The sequence below is a fragment of the Rhinoderma darwinii genome, chromosome 4, assembly GCF_050947455.1.
Source record: "Rhinoderma darwinii isolate aRhiDar2 chromosome 4, aRhiDar2.hap1, whole genome shotgun sequence".
NCBI classification, from domain to species: domain Eukaryota; kingdom Metazoa; phylum Chordata; class Amphibia; order Anura; family Rhinodermatidae; genus Rhinoderma; species Rhinoderma darwinii.
The window spans coordinates 54,407,677-54,419,863 of NC_134690.1; positions in this window are offsets into that span (position 1 = coordinate 54,407,677).

Sequence of the window (12,187 nt, forward strand, 5' to 3'; positions counted from 1 at the left end):
GTCACGATGCAGGACCTGTGAGTGACGTCACAGATCTGTACTGCCAGAAGCTGGGCGTTCTGAAGAGAAGTGGATGATACTTCTCTTCAGAGCGCCCAGCTAGTAAAAGTATTAAAAACGCCCCGATGTACGCACATAATACACGCCCACTTGGACTTTTACTTTTAAACACACCCACTTGGACTTTTGCAAGCCTCATTTGCATAACTACAAAAATGGTCATAACTTGGCCAAAAATGCTCGTTTTTTAAAAATAAAAACGTTACTGTAATCTACATTGCAGCGCCTATCTGCTGCAATAGCAGATAGGGGTTGCAAAATCTGGTGACAGAGCCTCTTTAAGAGCTCTTATTTTGGGCATTCATCGCACTAATTCTACTAATCTCCTCTTTAAACATAATTTTACTCCTCTTTTAGATAGTATTCCTCAATTGTTATCTACATACTCTAATGTTTGTACTTCTTGGGCGGGGAGGATAGCGATCATTAAAATGATGATCTTGCCCATTATTTTTTATATGTTCCGTGCAGTAATAATCCCTCTCCCCAGTCCTTTTTTGAGAAATCTACAGAGAATCCTCAATAACTTTATATGGGTGCACAAAAAACCTAGAGTGCGGATGCATACATTATTTAGACAATGGAGACCAGGACGTATGGGGATTCCAGACGTCCAAAAATATTACTGGGCAGTTTCACTAGATCAATTAAAGTCTTGGCGTGTCCCATCCCCCTCGAAGAGGTGGATACATATCGAACAGGCACTAGTAGACCGTCCACTTATCTCATTGTTAGGGGTTGGTCCGCACTATTCTCCCAAAACGTATACCGCTGCGTCCCCGACAATCTCAGCTTCTAGGAAGGTTTGGTAAACATACTCCTCCCAACTCCCTTCACAAGCTCTTACTCAGCTTAAGAAATTGCCCTTACGATATTTGCTTACATCATTACCGGATGTCTCTTTGGACAATTGGATAACTTCAGGAATTTCTCACATCCACATGTTATTTAGCGACCAGAAATGATTGGCCTTCTCAGATTTAGTAAAAGCTTATTCTATCCATAATAGAGCTTTCTATAAGTATTTATGTATTCACCATTTATTTTCTTCCTTGGATGTCAATACATTAACATTTCCCTCTGTGGCTCTTCAGGTATATTTTGATCCCATGTGTAAGAAAAAGGGTATATCAGGATTTTATGGTGAGTTATGCGAGCATCTCCTTTCCAGCAGACCTCCTTATTGCAAAGAATGGGAAGAGGATTTTAAAGCCTCCTTTTCTTTGACAGATTGGCGGATAGCCTTTTCTTGGACCAAAAAAATATCCAGAAGGGTTAAACATTGAGAAGCTTCTCAGAAATTGTTATTACATTGGTATTTGACGCCTTCAATTTTTGAAAAATCTGACACGTCTTGTTCGGAGTTGTGCTGGAAGGGATGTGGCTGCAAAGGTTCATATTTCCATATGTGGTGGCAATGTCCGGAGGTCTACTCCTTTTGGATTCAGGTATTTGATATCATCTCCCACATTTCGTCTTGTACTGTCATGCCTGATCCGGCTCTGGCCTTATGTTTTCTTAATATGCACAATATCCCATATCACTCTCAACTGGTCTCCAGTCATATTATTATAGCGGCTCGTTTGCTCTTAGCCAAATCTTGGAAAATACCCACTCACTTTTCTATAACTGAACTAATTAATCAAGTAAATACCTCCTTTACTATGGAACGCGTTTGCTTTGAGATCTCATAGGCTTCCTTAAAATTATCTCATTATAGGATCCATGGACCAATTATCTCTCCACCTCTCCACAAGGGGCTAAGCTTCTACCTCTTCTACCACCTATAGTTTGACATTTATGTTACAATATGCAGCTATTTAAGCTCTTAATTTAGGTTACCAGATTCATGGCACTTTTGCTAGGACATGTTGGTAATTGGTTATCATATTTTCTTTTCTTATTTTGAATTAGTGGTAATGGTGTAGCCCTTTGAGATTGAAATTTTATTCCTTTTTGTTTTTTATTTTAAGTGGGCATGTGATCTCATATGAGTATGCGGTTTGGCAATTTCTTACACATATTCTTACTCTTCGGATCCTTTTTTTTATTTCTCTATATCTATATGCAGTCTTTATTGTATTAATCTGCTTTTATTGTTCTTTTTATTATTGTATGCTTTCAATAATGTCTTTGGTCCTGTATTACTATAATATACTAAGTGATGTATGTGCTTCAAGGTTCTTACATGGACCTTAATGCTGTTTTTTTGTTTTTTTTCTCTCTGTGACTTTGAAAATTCAATAAAAATGTAAAAGAAAATATGGTCGTGTGCCTGAGGCCTTAATCACGGGCTGCGATTGTGGGAACGGTCGGGCGCTGACAGCCGCCGACATTTACAATGTATGGGAGCACAGCCCGTAAAAAGCAAAAGATAGGACATGTCCTATCTTTTGCGGTACACTTCTACGACCCGGACATGTTCCCGTAAATTAACGGGAAGGTGTCCATGGACAATAGAAATGAATGGGTCTGTATTTGCGGTCCGCAATTACGGATGATTTTTACGGTTATGTGCATGGGGCCTTTGACAAACAATGCTTCAAGAGAACCTGTCACCTGCCCATAAAGCTGCTGCTGACATCTCAGTTAGATTTCCGGCGCCTCACAGATTCTGGCTTTTCTTTTTTTCTAGCCCCCACCATTCCTGAGATATCGATGCCACTAGTTTTGGTGCCCGATATTCAAATGAGGCCTTTGACTGTCACGTTAACTCGCACACTTGTCAAAGGGTAATTGCCGACTTGACAGTCAAAGGCCCCATTTGTATATCAGGCACCAAACCTAATGGCACCGATATCTCAGGAACGCTAGAAGGATAAAAAATATCACCTTCATACAGCCCTTGAAAAAACGCACCAAAAATCTGAATTATTTTCCACAGTAAAAAACACATGAAATGGTTTGGGATTTTCTGCAGTGGATTGTCTGCTAGATGATGCGGAAATGCTGTGGAAATTTTCCGCAGCAAATCCTTTACATGTGGACAAGCTGCAAATGACAGCAGGAATAAAGATCACAGCCTGTTATTGTCATCTCTACCTCTGTACAGTCTCCAGTGACAACAGTGGGGGATACAGGAACCTTTCTCCAAGTTATTACTCCTCTTACCAATAAGAAAGGATGTGTGATATGGGGAAGGGGGGGGGGGTTGTCTTTTATTCCACTAGGGCCCCTTGCACACGGCCGTAACCGCAATCCCGGTTCGTGATTGTGGCTACGACTGGTCGCGGACGGTCACCCGCATTTGCGGGCCGTGCTCTCATTATAAAGTATGGGGGTACGGTCTGTAAAAAAGCCAAAAATAGGACATGTCCTATACGGAAAATATATATACGGTAAATATATGGGAAGGTGTCCGTGGGCAACAGAAATTAATTGGTCCGTAGTTACAAACAAAATCTATGGTCGTGTGCATTGGGCCTTAAGGAGAGAGAAGATGACCAGTAACACATCTCATCACCCCCTACCTCTATTTAGACCATTTGTTGACTCCGTAGCTTAGATGTTTCATGGAACGTGGAGATTTTTGGCCTTTGCAGACACTGAAGCGCCTATGGAGAGTGTCAGGGACTGCAAGGGGTTAAGAAGGATGGAACGTTTCAATAATGCCCAGGACCAGGATTGGTGAACAAGGGGTTGAGAGGTCCGTGGTTAAGAAGATATAAGGCAGGGGTTTGGGGCAGAAAGCCCTCTTACCTTCAAGCTGCAGTGAAAGAAACACCTTTGCTGCTGCTGTGAAGACTCGGAGCGTGATCCTTCAGGACGATGGCGGAAGATCTGTTGCGGAAGGTGGCACAGCGGGTAGCGTTGGAGGGGCCTGCCTGGCTGGAATCCCTGCTGGCGGAGGGAGAGAATCGAGGATCAGATCGTGGCATGGAACAGCCGGGAGCGGCTACCCGAGGTAGGCCGCAGCGCGTTATACGCACCCCGGTTCGTTTGAGCCCTAGCCCCGTTGCTGTGCGGGGCGCAGTGACTGCTGCACCGTCGTGCGGTGGTCCCAGCATGTCCCCTAGGCCTATGTCGACTGGCGCTTCGTCGGTCGACATAGTGCCGCCCTCCCCCCGTCCACTCGTCGCGCGGGCGTCCCTCCCCATGGCGGTAAGAGGGCTGCTGTTAAACCGGCAAAGGCACGGTACAACCAGCCTCGAGCTGCTGGTGCGGGCACGGAGGCAGCGGGCGATTTACGGGACAGGGGGGTGAGTATGGCGGGCCCAGGTGACTGGTCCGACATGGTCGCTTACCATGCGGCATGTTCACGGGAGCTGGGACTTGCTTCCGGTTCCTGTGAGCATCCGGGGTCGGCGCCATCTTTCCCCGTTCTGTTCTCTGTGCAGCCGGAAATGGCTGTGGGGAGAACAGAGGCGGGACTTCCTGGCCGGCCCAGGTCGTCCAGGAAACAAGATGGCGGCGCCCATGAAAAGAAGATGGCGGCGAGTACGAGGAAGCGAGCGGTGAATACGCGGCATAGTCCTGGGGCGGGGGCTTCTGCTGCGCCTGCTGCTTCTCAACTCCAATCTCCCCCGGTTCCCTGTCTGCAGGGGTCGAGGCCGGGAGGGGAGCGTGCTAGTGAGGATAGGGTCAGGGGAGCGGTGGATCCGTTTTGCCCTTCTCCTGCCTTGTCTCATTTTTCTCCTGCAGGTCCGGTGAGAGAGCGTTCCAGGCGAGGGAGGAAACGCCGAGCTGGAAGACATCGTCATTGCGGCCATCACAGACGTCGCAGATCAGGTGGCGTGAAGAGGCATGGTCGGCGGTCTTCCTCGTCTTCCAGTGAGGGATTCTCCTCCTCGTCAGCGACATCGGCATCTGCCTCGTCAGGGTCGTGGAGGAGGTCGTCGCGGAGATCGTCACGGCCGCAGAGACACAGTCGACGCCAGGAGGTGCGGCACTTGTCGGTGGATCGTGAGCAGCTGTCCCAGCTTGTCCCTCCCGCCGGGCCGGTGGAGGAGGTTCAGGCTGTGGTTCCAGTGCCACGGCAAGTGGCTGACGGACCCTCTGGAGTCGGTGGGACCTCTGGGAGCGGTGAGTCGGCCTGCGGTGACGCATGGCTTAATAGATCTAATGCTTCGGGTGCTGATTTGATTTCCGTTTTAAAAGCCGTGGTGGCTGGTTTGAATGTGAATGAGGGAACGTTGGTTCACTCGGTGCCACCAGGGGGGGCTAAGCTCCCGTCTGAGAGAGAAAATACTTTAGCTAGTTTGACGTTTCGAGATTCTTTGTTTTGTGGGGTCGCTCCTCTCGGGACTCATTTGTCAGCTGAGACCAAGGACAAGATTTGGAAGAATGAATTTGTGGATATTTGGTCCTTGGTCTCAGTGGAGCAGGTGACTGTTGATAAGGAGCGGGTTTTTGAGAGAGGTTCGGATAAGAAAGCAAAAGTCGCAAAAACGTTTGGCAACTGGTTATGCTACACTGGCTCACGTGATTTGCCAGCGGTATCCCGGGAAAGGGGCCGTGTTGTTTGTTTATTTTGACACAATTTTCAGCGCCCACAGGCTGCACGGTGGTGCGGCCTGGTGGCGTTATGATGAAGAATTTCGGCGTCGTTTGGCTTTGTCGCCCGATATTAGTTGGGCGACTAAGGCAACGGACGTGTGGTTGCAGCTCATCTTAGCGCAAGGGAGCAGACAGCAACGACCCTTTCCCGGTGCGGCCGCAGCGCCAGGTCCCGCCCCTGGAGCTGCGGCCGCTAGGCCCACAGGGGCCTGTTGGCTCTACAACGAGGGACACTGTCGGTTCTTTGCCACGTGCAAATTCCGACATGAATGCTCCATCTGTGGGGGCGCTCATTCGGCGCTCCGTTGTTTCCGGAGAGGCAAGCAGCCGGTCAAACCACCTGTTTCCGGCGCAGCGGAGAACGCCGGTGAACGTTCTCGAGATGGTCCCATGGTTAGAGCGATACCACAGGAGGCGGGAAGCAGAGGTGCTCACTAGCGGGTTTTCGTTTGGTTTTGAGATTCCTTTTGAATATTCTGCAACATTGTCGTTGGCTGACAATTTGAAGTCGATCAATGAGAATGTTGGCATTGCGCGTCTAAAGTTGGCGAAAGAGGTGGAGTTAGGGAGAATGGCAGGTCCATTCTGCGAGCCGCCGTACCCGAATCTGCGAGTTTCCCCCCTTGGCTTAGTTCCGAAGAAGGAGCGGGGGAAGTTTAGGCTGATTCATCACCTTTCCTTTCCTCGTGGCGGTTCTGTTAACGATGGGATTCCCAGGGCGGATGCGGCGGTTTCGTATACATCTTTTGATGTTGCAGTGAGGCTGGTACAGGCGGCAGGACAAGGTGCGTTGTTAGCTAAGTCAGATATTGAAGCGGCTTTTCGTTTATTGCCGGTTCATCCGGAGTGTTTTCACTTGCTGGGTTGTTATTTAGATAATGCTTTTTATGTTGATATGTGCCTTCCCATGGGTTGTTCCATATCGTGTAGTTACTTTGAAATGTTTGCGTCCTTTCTAGAATGGGTGGTTCGTTTGGAATCTGGTTTTGCTTCGGTCATTCATTATTTGGATGATTTTCTTTTTGTGGGCCCTGCGGGCTCTGGGTTGTGCAGCACGTTGCTACGAGTGTTTCGACAGGTAATGTCGCGTTTGGTGTACCTATTTCGGAAGACAAGACTGAAGGCCCGGTAACTGTTTTGTCATTTTTGGGCATTGAGATTGATACCGTGCAGATGATTTTTCGCTTGCCTGATGACAAGTTGGCAAGTCTGGTGTCGCAAGTTGACCAGGTCATGGGGTCTAAAAAAGTGACGTTAAAACAGTTACAGTCGTTATTGGGACTGCTGGTGTTTGCCTGTCGGATAATTCCAATGGGTCGTGTTTTTTCTAGGCGTCTGTCCTTAGCCACTAGGGGTATATTAAAACCGAATCATTTCATCCGGGTGACGTCCTGGATGAAGAAGGATTTGTTTGTCTGGCATTCCTTTTTGAGTTCATTTAATGGTAGGTCAGTGTGTCAGGACGCTGAGTTGTCTAATATAGATTTGGAATTGTTCAAGGATGCAGCTGGGAGTGATGGTTTTGGAGCAATTTTGGGCCGAAGTTGGTGTAGATCCCCTTGGCCCTCGCATTGGGGGGAGTTAGGTTTGGTACGTAATTTGACGTTATTGGAGTTGTTTCCGATTATAGTTGCTATAGAGTTGTGGGGTAGCGTGATGGTGAATAAGCGGATTGTATTTTGGACAGACCATATGGCGGTGGTTCACGCGGTGAACGGTTTGTCATCTAGTTCATTGCCGGTATTAGCGTTATTACGATGGTTGGTTTTAAAATGTCTGCAGTTAAATGTGTGGTTTCGTGCAAAACATGTTCCGGGAGTCCGTAATGTGATGGCCGATGCTTTGTCTCGTTCACAGATGTCCTGGTTTCGGGAATTGCACCCGGCAGCTTTGGCAGAAGGGGAGTCCCCCCCCCTTCACTTATGGGCCCTGGTCGAGGACAACTTATGAGACTGTTGAGGGGTTCTGTGGTGCCAGCGACTTGGAAGAGTCATTGCAGAGCATGGGATCGGTGGTTGGAGATTGCGGGGGGTAATTTCCCATCACAGGATGGTTGTCACCTTGATATCACCCTTGCAAGCTTGGTGCAGTTACGTCAGGAGGGTTGCAGTGCGGCCACTGCAGGAAAACATTTAGCAGGTGTGGCCTTTATGTTAAAATTGTGGGGATGTAGGGATGTTACAAAAGAATTTGTTGTTAGGCAGTCTTTGAAAGGGTGGAAGAAAGAGGCGTTTTCCAGGGACACGAGGCGTCCAGTATCTTTTGCGCTCCTGGGTCGGCTTCTATCCGTGTTGTGTTTTGTGTGCCGGGATGAATATGAGGTTTCGTTGTTTGGTGCGGCTTTTTCTTTGGCTTTCTTCGCCGCATTACGGGTTAGTGAGCTGGTTCCGCACAGCGTGAACACAAGCGGTGGGCTACTCGGATCTGATGTGGTGGTTTTGGGGGATTCCCTCCGGGTCTGCGTTCGGAGGTCAAAGACAGATACGGCAGGGAGGGGAGCTTGGTTGTCGATTAGGAAGATTGGGGGCCAGGAGTGTCCAGTAAGGTTGGTTCAAGAATTTATGTCTGTACGGGCGCCCGGGGCTCAATTCTTGATACATCAAATTGGTTCAGCGATGTCGCGTTTTCAATTTGAGGCGGTTTTTAAGGCCGGGCTAAAGTACCTGGGGCTGCCACAGGGCGAGTTTGGCACGCATTCGTTTAGGATTGGCGCTGCCACGGAAGCAGATGCCTTGGGCTTGGATTCAGTGGCTATCATGCGTTTGGGCAGATGGTGTTCTAATAGCTATAAGTCGTATGTGCGACCGGATTTGGTTTTAAAGTGTGATTAATCATGTGGTCCCCCTGTTAGTTCCCCTTTTTTCTCCTCCTCCCCCTGATGCCCCCCCCCCCTCCCCTCCTTCCTCGTTTCCTTAAGGTATCGTGTATGCTATTCCTGTCTGTATCCTTTCGCATTTGTCCGGGAATTTAGCTTGACTTTTCTTTTTAGGGTCTCAGCGCCCCCAGGTGTGGATCCTGGGGCACTCATATGTGCATTGGGCGGCGGTCCGAGCGGTACGGAGGCCGTTGGGTCCGAATTTGGCCTCTCACAGGCCGACGTCCACTGGAGAGGTGTCCGGGGACTACGGTGGGTGCAGTTGCTGCCAGAAGTAGTGGCAGTTACGAGGCACACTGACGGACCTGTTGTCCTGATCATTCACGCTGGGGGAAATGATATCGGCCAAGTTAAAATGGCCGAGTTGTTATCATTAATTCGGACTGATTTGGCGCGCTTTCAGGATCTGTTTGCTCGCTGCGTAGTGGTATGGTCGGAGATAGTGGCACGGACGGTGTGGCAGGGAGCCAGGAACATGGCAGCGTTGGAGAGAGTGCGCAGGTTACTTAATGTGCGGGTGTCGCGGTTCATTCGCTCGATAGGTGGAGTTGGGCTGCGGCACCAATCCTTGGAAGGGGATAATGCGGACTTGCTGGCACCGGATGGGGTACACCTCAATGATATCGGGCTTGATATCTTTTTATTGGATCTGTTGGATGGTGCCGAGAGAGGACTGGCGTTGCTTGGTGGGGGTGGTCGGGGGACTGAGTAGGTTTCTCAGTTCCCCTTCTTGGCGGAAAGTACGGCAGAAGAAGACAGAGTTAGCACCCTACATGCCTGATGGAGACATGGAGCATCGGCATTTCAGGAGAAGGAGAGAAAGAAATATATATATATGTCTTCATGCCGATGGTGTAAATATAATAAAGCTGTGGCCACTTCCACATTTCCATAAAGAAGGTGTTGGTGTGTTATTTAATGAAGGATGGTATAAGGTCCTGGGCAGGTAAGGTGGACAATGGGACCTTGCAGTCTTGCAGACACTGAAGCGCCTAGGGAGAGTGTCAGGGACTGCAAGGGGTTAAGAAGGATGGAACGTTTCAATAATGCCCAGGACCAGGATTGGTGAACAAGGGGTTGAGAGGGGCGTGGTTAAGAAGATATAAGGCAGGGGTTTGGGGCAGAAAGCCCTCTTACCTTCAAGCTGCAGTGAAAGAAACACTCGCCCTCCCTCCCCCGGTGGTGTTGGTTTTGTTTTTTGAAACATTTTTCTACGGTTATATTCTTGTTCTGGCGTTTTTCTGGTTTTTTCGTAGATGTCACAGCTGGCGGAAAGTACGGCAGAAGAAGACAGAGTTAGCACCCTACATGCCTGATGGAGACATGGAGCATCGGCATTTCAGGAGAAGGAGAGAAAGAAATATATATATATGTCTTCATGCCGATGGTGTAAATATAATAAAGCTGTGGCCACTTCCACATTTCCATAAAGAAGGTGTTGGTGTGTTATTTAATGAAGGATGGTATAAGGTCCTGGGCAGGTAAGGTGGACAATGGGTCCTTGCAGTCCTTAATTTCTGGTGAATCTGTGAATCATGTAGGCATAGGCATAAGTGGTATGTATAAACATTTTGCACATCCCGAATTTAAATTTTTGTGAATATGTGCATCTAATGTTCTGCTTTAGTCAGACTTTTAGCCACAAACATGACCTTTTTATGCCTTTTTTACACACAGTTTGATGCTAAATTGCATGAAGGCGTCCCTTAGCATAAAGTGCCGGGTGGCATTTTTACAGTGTGTAAAATGTCTACCTTCATAAAATATAGGGGTATGGGAGTACAATGTGATTATTTTAAATTTTATAGTTCAGGTTTTATATGTGTATGTTAAAAGTGTGAAAATTGTTTTTCTGAGGATTACATTACGTCAGACTGGGTTTATCTGATTTTACAGCGTGACAACGCTCCTGATAACGGGATTTGTGCTGCTTCAAATATTGCATTTTTTGGATTATATCCTATGGATATGTCATAAATGTCCCTCGTGGGAAAACCCTTTAAGATTTCCCTTCACTGGAACTTACGGGCCTAGGCCGACCCCTGAAAAACAACACCATAGCATTATCCCGTCTCCATTGGGAACGGGAATAGGTAAGTAATTATTTTTCTCTTAGGCACTATGGGGCATTACTGGGTAGGGAAGGGGGGCTGATATGGTGGCAGCTATAGGAGCATTTTACTATATGAGGGGCATTATACAGTATGGGTGGCATTATACTGAGGGGACATTATACTGTGGGGACAGCTAAGGGGGTATTATACTGTATAGGGGACATTATACAGTGGGGACAGCTATGGGTGGCATTATATTGTGGGGGCAGCTATGGGGGGCAATATACTGTGTGAAGGCAGCTATGAGGGACTGTGGGGACAGCTATGGGGGCATTATCATATGGGGCAGCTATGGGGGGGCATTATACTGTGGGGGCTGCTATGGGGGGGAAATATACTGTGGGGGCAGCTATGGGAGACATTATACAGTGTGGGGCAGCTATGGTGGGCAATACACTGTGGGGCAGCTAATGGGGAGCATTATACTGTGGGGGCATTGTACTGCATTGGGGCATCTGTGTGGGCATTATACTCTATGGGGCATCTGTGTGGGCATTATACTGTATGCTGGCAGCTATGGGGGCATTATACTGTGTGGGGGGCAATATGGGAGCATAATACTGTGTAGGCTAAACCGGGTGTGTGTATGGGCGGGGATTGGGTAGGATTAGAGGCATGACTTAAAAGCAAAAAAAAAAAAATTGACGCCATCGATTGTCCCTCTATGTGATACTTGAAAGTATAGCAGTGTCTACAGGAAGGGGCTGTAAAGCACGGTCTACAGGAGGAGCTGTGTGTGGCACCCAGAGGAGGGGGGCCCAGTCAAAAGTTTACTATGGGGCCCAGTGTTTCCTAGTTACGCCCCTAGGCACAATTCAGTCAAGCAGGTCACGTGCTCCTGGCATTCACCAAACCGAGACTCGTCCATCAGACTGCCAGATGGAGAAGAGTGATTTATTACTCCACAGAACACGTTTCCGCTGCTCTGCTCCAATGCCATGAAGCTGCCGGGGCACAGTTTTTGTGCGGATGTTCATGTCGGAGGTTTGGAGCTCTGCAGTTATTGAGTCAGCAGAGCGTTGGTGACTTTTATGTACTATGTGCCTCAGCACTCGGTGACCCCGCTCTGTAACTTTACGTGGTCTACACTTCGTGGCTGAGTTGCTGTGGTTATTAAATGCTTCCACTTTACAGCAATAACACTCACAGTTATTGGTGGAATATCTAGGAGGGAAGAAATTTCAGGAACTGACTTGTTACACCGGTGACATCCTATTACAGGACCACGCTGGTATTCAATGAGCTCTTTAGAACGACCCATTCTATCAGATTCATGTAGAGGCGACTGCATGGCGAGGTGCTGGATTTTATACATCTGTGGCAATGGGACTGAATGAAACAACTGAATTCAATGATTTGGAGGGGTGTCCCAGTTTTGTTCATATAGGGTATGTTCTCCCCATGTTTGTATTTAGTGATCTTTCTTCATGCTCTCAGCCACATGAGCCATAAATTTCTAAACATGTATAACCTTTTTAAGATCGGAAAATGAGATGATGAGAATTGCAGAATATGTTGGTGCTATAAAAATGAAGGATAATAATAAAAAATCAACACAAGTCTCTTTATGCAAACAAATATAATTTTATGATTCTCAAAAAAGTGACAGTTACATTTCTATGAAACAAAAAGTTAATATTAG